We start from the raw sequence: 9172 nt of genomic DNA, 5'->3' as shown, positions 1-9172 counted from the left end.
CTTGCTGCATATAAATGAAAATGGCAATTGAGATGCTGCGATACATTCAAGATACATATCTACTGTTTCTACATTTAGATTACTTTAATTTACCATATTATTGACAGGTTTTTAATTTACTTTTGCTTATGAATAAGGTAAACATATCTACTTTTGAAACTAAGATTCCTAGTTCCATATTCATACTCTTTAAACAAATAGTCTGATAAAAATGCAACAATATTTGTTTCATACGCATATTGTGTTCTCTTTTTTTTTTTTTTTTTTAAAAAAAAAAAAGAAAAGGTTCTTTCTAAAGCAAAAACTTAAATTCTAACGAGACAGCAAGCAGGTTATAATTTCTGTATATTACTTTTCGTCATTTACTTTGCAACAAATAAAATAGTCGTCGAAAATAATCGGTATCATAAGATTTATTATTGCCTCTAGCTCCAATAATCTTTGTACCTTGGCACGTATCTAGTATGTACCATAGGACGAAATGACTTGCTGGGTAAAAATTGTTCTCGCGTTCTTCAAATTGCTGCAATACCTTTGTAACTTTTACAATATGAAGTTGAAATATCTGGTTATTAGAAATGTATACCTACTTTTGGGTCACCTTATATATATATATATATATATATATATATATATATATATATATATATTACACTGCACAAATATACATATTTTAGTAAAACAAAATATACAAAGTGTACCTTGATTGAGCAACTCCCCCTATAGTTTTGACGAAATGTATATATGTTGATCGTTTGTCATGTACGATATCATTGTACACTAATGTCCAAAATGATTGTCGCATATCTATAACAGTCTTGTTGTGTGAATATAATTGGATAATGATATCACACGGTACTTTTAACACTCTTACTATGTGTATAATCACCAGAGACATGTATGTGGTAAATTTCATGTCAAAAGAGATATATATAAGAATAATATAACGAAAAAAACCTTTCTTATCTATTTAGCAACATTTTGCTGTACTCATTCTAATTTTCGTATATATATATATATATATATATATATATATATATATGAAATTTGCTACAAATATACATTTCCCGATTATACACATAGTAACAGTATTAGAAGTTCCGTGCGATATCATTATCCAATTATATTCACACAACAAGACTGTTATAGATATGCGACAATCATTTTGGACATGAGTGTACATTATTAATGTAAATAAACATGTTTTTATTATATATCTATTATTGAATAGAATAGTTTTGTATACATATTCATAATTTTGAATTCTCATTGTATTTATTTTTGTATTGAACGATAGTATTTATAAAGTAATGCCGTATCCTAATGGTTAGAGCATTGTACTCCCGTCTGCGTGGTGCTGGATTCAATTCCAGGCCGGTGATTTCCAATTTTCAGCGTCCATCCATCATCGCGAGGCAAACTGGAGAGTTACCTGAATTAAAGCCCTGACAGTCACTGGGTCTTCGGCCACGGCATCTAGAAAGTTCCTGATACACCTATTAGAGACAGGGCGACTTAATGCGCTGACCAAACGTTAGTCTCTACATTAGACGTAGTTCAGCAGGTCGCTAACAGGTGGCGTTGGAGCGGCTTAGGTCGACGATTTGTTTTATTTTTTTTAGATAGTGTTTATAACTAATTCCTGATAAGTAGTTTCCTGTCTCACCTTATGTTTGTTTTTGTATCTCCTTTTCGGATTCCTTTGTTCCTAATTGTAAATACAAATAAAAAGGAAGCAAATTAATTACAAGAAAATGGAAACATACAATAATAAACAACAACAACAAAAAGCTAAGAACTTTCGGTAAATATTTCATCAGGTAGAGGAAGGAAAACAGACAAAAAAGAATAAAAATTATAGGACAGAATATCAACTGTAAAATATCCAATTGGTGTAATATTTAAGGCAGAATCACAAGTAATAAGACAATTTAGTCATAAGACAACAGGGTGGTCCAAATGTGTTATCACTCCCTGTATTAGAGTTGGAAATTCATGTGAATAAGTTGTGATAATGTACAATTTTGTAGCAAAGGTGTTTTTATATAGAATCTTCTCTTTCTATTTCACATAGCTGACACGAGCTCCTAAAGTTGGGCACTGATTCCAAATGCATGAGCACACGGACATGTGGATTCTGGTAAGAGCATGGTGATTGTGTGACGATGACTTCACTGCACGATTTAGCAGAACAGGTCCTCCAAAGTAGATAAAACTACATTGGGATCATGAACTGTTTCTGACAGGATCAATGAAAGGAAACCAAGGACAGAACAAACTTACACGAGAAGAAACACATGCGGAAGTGGGGGCATCTGTGCTACAATTCCCCAAGTTGTCACCTTGGAAACGGTCTTGCGAGCTAGGAATTCCAAAAATTATAATGTTAAGACACATGAGAAAGGATCTTCAGATGAAATAATTTGTATTGGCAGCATTTGTTAACGAGCTAAAAGATGATAAGATGGACAAAATACGTGTAGCATGTGAATGATTACTTGATATGTTTCAGACAATATCGCAACATATACGCTGTTTTTTACCCGATGAATGTGCAATTTACTGGAGTATACATGCTAGGAATATTGAATTCTGGAACAAAGAAAATTCTCGCTACTTCAAACTGAAACACAACACGCAGCATGTAATAATCTGAGCCGCAAAGTTAAATAAGCACCTGATAAGACCCTATTTCTTGTTAGTTTAGTTTAGTTTAGTTTAGTTTAGTTTATTTTAATCCTTTCTGTACATAGAGGTTGCAGAAGACCAAGCACATAGGACACATCAGAAAATAATACATTAAATTACAAATATAATAATAAAAAGTAAAAAGAAAATTAGATTACAATCGATAACAAAATAATAGTAGCAAAGAATACGCCTAAATATATACTTAGTTTAAGAATTACACTCTAGATATTCAGAAACTCTATAATAAGGTTTATCTACAAGAAATTTTAACACCTCATTCTTAAACACTTTTATGTTCTTAATATTCTTAAAATGGCGGGGCAAGTGATTATACAATCTTGTACACATAGGGTACACACTATTTCTAGTTGAGCTATAATTTTGTTGTGAGACATAAACATCCGTAGCTTGCCTTGTATTATATGAATGTATAGAAGATGTAACTGTAAATGAATGTCAACCAGTTTTAGTAAAAATAATGCTTTTGTATATGTACAGAGATGGGAGCGTTAGAATTCTATGGAGTTTAAATATTTCTCTACAAGATGATCTTGGTTTCAAGTTAAAAATAATACGTATGGCTTATTTCTGTATGCAGAAGGTGGATAGAGCAAGGTACGATGCTCCCCAAAAAATAACTCCAAAACTGAGAAGAAAATATATCTTACCATAGTATAATAAAAGCAAAGGATATCAAGAAACGGTGCCTTGTAGTCTATATAAAGCAAAATTTAGACTGCATAGTTTATTGTTTAAGCTTAAAATATGTTCTTCCCAGACAAGTCTATCTTGAATAATAACCCTAAGAATTTTACTGAAGACGAATAACTTAAAAGTAGACAATCGTTCTTAATTGATGAGTTTTCAGCAGTCTGGGTGAAAGATGAAAATATAGTACCTTAGATTTGTCCAAGTTGTTATTGGATGCCTATGTTGTCAATCTTTCAACAGTTACTTTAAAGTTATTTTCTAGCTGTGACATTGTGATCCTTTCACTAAAATACTCACATCATCTGCATATAAGACAATATCACGGGAGTCCAGAAATTGATGTAAGTCGTTTATATAAATTAAGAAAAGAATAGGGCCTAAAATGGACCCTTGAGGAACACACTTGTTAATAATACCAGGAGATGACTCGTACTTTGTAATTCGGCTGTTTTGAGATCTCGAAATTTGAACAAGCTGTTTCCTGTTTAACAAATATGAAGAAAACCAGTTGTAGACTGTACCCCTTATTCCATAATTGTAAAGTTTTTGTAGTAAGGCCTCGTGATTCACGTTATCGAAAGCTTTAGAAAAATCAATGAATAAGCCTATTGCATATTCCTTATCATTTAATGTGTTGGAGACTTTCACCAAAAAAATGAAAACTGCAGTGTCTGTTGATTTAGATTTTTGAAAACTTTGTTGAAAGGGCGAGATAACACTGTGGGACAGCAGAAAGCTATTAATCGTGATAGTGCAGCATATTCAAAAACTTTCGAGAATATAGGGAGAACAGATATCGGTCGGTAATTTTTTACATCATTAGTATTGACTTTTTTGTGAAGCGGTGTAACTTTCGCCACCTTTAGTTTATCAGGAAATATGCCACTTTCGAATAAACAGTTTATTACATAACACAATGGCTGCAAAAAAAAAAAGAAAAAAAAAAGTTGAATAAGTTTTTAATAAGAGACGATGGGATTTCATCTACACCTGTGGACCACGAATCCGAATTTTTTTTTTTTAGAAGAGATAGCAGTTCATTAGCTGTAATTGGTTTTAAGAACATACTTTGGTTGCATGAGTTTGTTGCTGACGTTGAAGAAAGAGGCGTATGAGATACAGTGTAGGAGGCAGCAACTTGAAGAAAATAATCATTAAATATCTCTGCCATTCGCTTAGGCTAATTTGTTATTATGTTATTATGAGATAGTTGTCTTATCTCATTAGTTTGAATTTCTTTCATATTCGCGTTGATTAATCACCACGTAGCTTCCATTTTACTTGTTGAGTTTCTAATGTCATTATCGTTATGAAGCATTTTTGCTGCTTGTATAACTTTTCTGTATGTTCTCTTATATGTGTCAATATAAGAAGTTATATCAATAGGTAAATACTTATTGGTCTTTATAAGGTTATTGATAGGACTTGATAGGACCTTGTTAACTAGCACTTGTACGTCGCTGTTAAGGGGTGTTTTTTTTTTTCACAACTCCAATGGTTGAATATCGATCTGAATAATCGTTGGTTTCAACAGGATGGTGCATAACCCCATTATGCTATTACTATCAGGGAATACTTGAATGAATTTTGTGTGTGTGTGTGTGATAGACGGATAGGACGAGGATAACTATAATTGTCAGCGTCTCACGATTGGTCTGCCAGAAATCCGAACTTCAAGTCTTACAATAACTTTCTGTGGGATAATATCAACGAATCCACTTATCAGACCGTGTTTCCCAAAAGCGATATTAGACAATCGAACAGTTAATGGACTTTGTTAAGGCAGCCTTTGCAAATATCACCATGGCAGCTTTTCGTAAAATGTTATACAGGATATGATGCCATATAATCTTATGTCACTCAAATGATAATGTTCATACAGAATTTCTGAGTATATAACGGTGTCAGTGGCCGAAATGATCTTATGTGAAAAACTTCGGGAAAGTTAAAAAAAATCCATGATTTTTACATATTAAACTGTTAGAGAATTAGATTCGGGTATCCTCAATGGAAGAGAGCTGTTGAAAGGTTGTTGAGATAGCTGTTAAAGGATGTAATGATGAAGTAGTCAATCGCGGGCTCCGAGAATGATCAGCGTGTAGTATAAAGTCTTATATAAGAGTGGAAGCCATTTAAATGGAGGCATGACATATTGTTAGCAGTTTGATGTATATGCACAGCCTCATGCAGAATTTTATTTGGGAAGGAGAAAAGAAGTATTATTTGAACAGTGCATGAGGGAGTTTTCGTAGTGTCACAAATATTTCGAGACAGAATTTTTATTTTATCTTCCCAAAAATTGAGATATTATAATTATTTATATTGCAAATCATTACAATACTTAAATATAATACAAGTGAAAGAAAGATTTTCTTCGTTATTTCTTTATGTTTCTTTAAGACGTTTTAGGAATTTCAACCCCACTCCTGAGTGTGTGTGTTTTAACTTCGAGACGTCTATTCTCAAATATAACATCCAGATGTAGGATGATTGCGATTTGAGCGCAGAAAAACTAAGTGAATTTGAAAGAAGATGAATATTTAAATATTTGAAGGTAAATACATAACAAGTATTTAAAAATATATATTTAACTTATCTTTTTAACACAGAAAGTAAAAGTGTCCCCGCCTAACATAGTCGAGCGAGCGGTCTTGGGTTCGACTCCCGGTCGAGGCACTCGGTCGTAAAAATGTAAACCGCTTTTTCAGGTTAGCCACCCTGAATGAGGTTTTCCTGGGTTTTCCTCATTCACACCAGACAAGTGCCGGGGTGGTACCTACCGTATAGGTCCTTCCTTCCCCAATCCTTTCTTCCTTCCCTGTCCCCGGATAGTGTGTTAGCTGAGGAACGTCATCTCTCAAACGTGACGGGCTAAATGGCCTTAGATGCCGAAAGCCCAGAAATCTAAATCCTAAATCCTGAACAAAAAGTGAAAAAGTGACTGACTGGACCGAGAGTCGAACCCGGGACGTCCTGCATGTCGGCCGATGCGTTAACCACTACGCCACCCAATCCACTTATCAGAAAAGACACTCACTCTCGAGGTCGGTGCTCTCATCTCAGACCACATGGGTTGTACCATAGACCCCTGCTGTGATTAGACAATCCCGTGTCCATATACCAAGCACCTTATGACAGTTGTGATTTCGTATAAGCTTATGAAAGAAGGAAACAACCGATTTTTTATTTTACACACCAAATTCTCTATAGGTGCGAATTCTAACACAGAGAATAAAACAGTGAGTTGTCTTTTAACGTTTATTATGCAAGGTGAGCTATAAGTCACTTGACATAAATGAGCGCAAAATATTTAAATATCTGCTGTAATATATATATATATATATATATATATATATATATATATATATATATATATATATATATATATATATATATATATATATACAACGACATAATACTACATGTAATGCAATTTCTTCTAATTTGCTTAAGAGAAATGAGAGCTTACGAAGTATTTACTGAATACTATTGAAGTCCTATAGTTTTCTAAGTTTCCTAAACTTCTAGAAGATTTGAGCCCGAATTATGTATAATACATCATTTAGTGTGGTCATAATAAACATTTGATTACTCTAGGTACTTTCTGGAATGATCTAGAAAACTTGATATTGATAGAGATAAGTATAAAGATAAAATAAAGATTCTGTCTCGAAGTATTTAATGCAAACATTTCTCTCACTTATCACTAAATATGATCATTACAGTAGTTTATCCTGACACTTCCGATGAAAAATTCCGAGCCTAGGGATAGATGTCCAGATTTTGATATGTAGTTGTGCTATGTTTCTAACGAGATTTATATCGCTGTCTGAATTAGTTATTTTGTGTTTATGAGCATTTGTTTTGCTCCAAGTCATATATGAATCAGATTCTTCAAACGATAAAGGAGAAGAAGAAAGATACATATACTTATGTAGTTGTAACATGTACAATTTTAATGTACTATAAAACACGTTTGGAATATTATAAATAACATACGTAAACGCAATAGTTTTTCAGTACTATTAATAATTATAACTCATTTTCACAATAATTATAACTCTATAAATTATTCACAGAAAAATAGAGGTGTTAATACAATCAAAAATAATTATTCGTTTTCATATCTAGAAATTTGTTCAAAGACTAAAAGCAATATCCTTTAAACAACTTTTCGTTCATCTCTTGAGTGCTCTTATCTGTTTCTCCATTCTAATACATTTCTAGCATAAACATTCATTTGTTTTGAAAAAGCTATATTTTCAAAGGTATCACACGTACACATGAAAGATATATGAAAAGAATCACAAACTCTCCAAGTTTATACACCCTCTACAAATGTTTAATATGTGCCCCTTTGGTGACACGACACACGTCCAGACGATACTCAAGCTCATTCCATATATTTTGTAGCATAGTCCTGTCGATTGTCTACATCGCAGCACTGATGCGTTCTTTGAGCTCGACTAAGGATTTCGATAGTAGGGGTACGTAAACAAGATCCTTAACGTACCCCCACAGGAAGAAATCGCAGGGTGTTAAATCAGGAGATCTGGGAGGCCAGGTGTCTTTTGTAAATATAGCCTTTTCAAAACGAATGAATCATTTATGCTAACCCTGTATATATTGTGGAGGTTTCTAAAATATGCTAATTCTCAGAAATTTTAACGATCATCTCACTTACTTCAAATTTCGATTTCTGAAAATTCTTGCACATTAAGGGTTTTAGTTCTTCCCGGAAGTTCAAGGAGAATAAAACTAGGAGCAAACAAAATAATAACAAAAGAAAACATGAAGGAAATATAAAAGAACAAACGACTTATCAGAAGAACAGTAAAAGATACGCCTTGTCAATTATTTGATGCTTGTTCGTACTTTTGTTTGTTTGTTTGCTTATTTGTTTGTTTTCACAGCGTGTCACACCACCATTTGACGAGTAACCAGCAACTATTTATGAGCTATACCTTCTTACCAAGTACATTCCTTGATGATTTTATTTTCTTTATTCCAGTTTTTATAGAAGTGTAAGAAATTTTCAGAAAACAGAATTTCAAGTAATGGAGATCATAGGATCTACGTATATATTTTGGACTATTGTTGTACGACACTGTAAAATATTATCTATTGAGAATTGTTTCCTTACGACTAATTTCGTTGTTATTTGTTTTTGGTATTTAAATAAGCTTATATTAGATTTCTAACGAAAATCAAGAAACATGCAATTAGAAAGTACCTTTTTTATTCATTTATTTATTCTTGACAAAGTCTACATTAGTAGTTTATTTTACCTCTTGTTATGGCTCTTAAGACCATTTCCTGAATAACAAATAACATACTACTTTTGAGGGAACTTTCTCTAGATTATGCCATATATTAGTAGATATTGAGTCATCTAACATGGTCAAACGGTCTACACCATTACTAATGGTCAACTGTCTGTCTGCCACGGATTCGAATTCCATGAGTGTCATATTTATCTTTTCACAGTTCATTTTATTGTCATCATTTATTCCTCTCGAATTATTATGCCTCTCGAATGTTAACTAGGTATACATTTTACGATACTCTAGACAGAGCACTGAAACCATCTAACAAGTAAGATGTTGGGACACTCAGTTAGAAAAGATATGGTTTATAGTCTTCTCTTCATGAACTTCGAATAAACCTAGTAAATAGTTATCTAAAAGAATGGACAGTTATGTACTCAACAAGAAAAGATGTGCAATTTGTTGGCAGGCTACACTAGAAACAATGTATGGAATGTCCAAAA

The sequence above is a fragment of the Thermobia domestica genome, chromosome 12 (genome assembly GCF_964235325.1).
Source record: "Thermobia domestica chromosome 12, izTheDome1.hap1.1, whole genome shotgun sequence".
In the NCBI taxonomy this organism is placed as follows: domain Eukaryota; kingdom Metazoa; phylum Arthropoda; class Insecta; order Zygentoma; family Lepismatidae; genus Thermobia; species Thermobia domestica.
The sequence above is the reverse complement of the archived record's forward strand: the minus strand, read 5'-3'. Positions refer to the sequence as shown.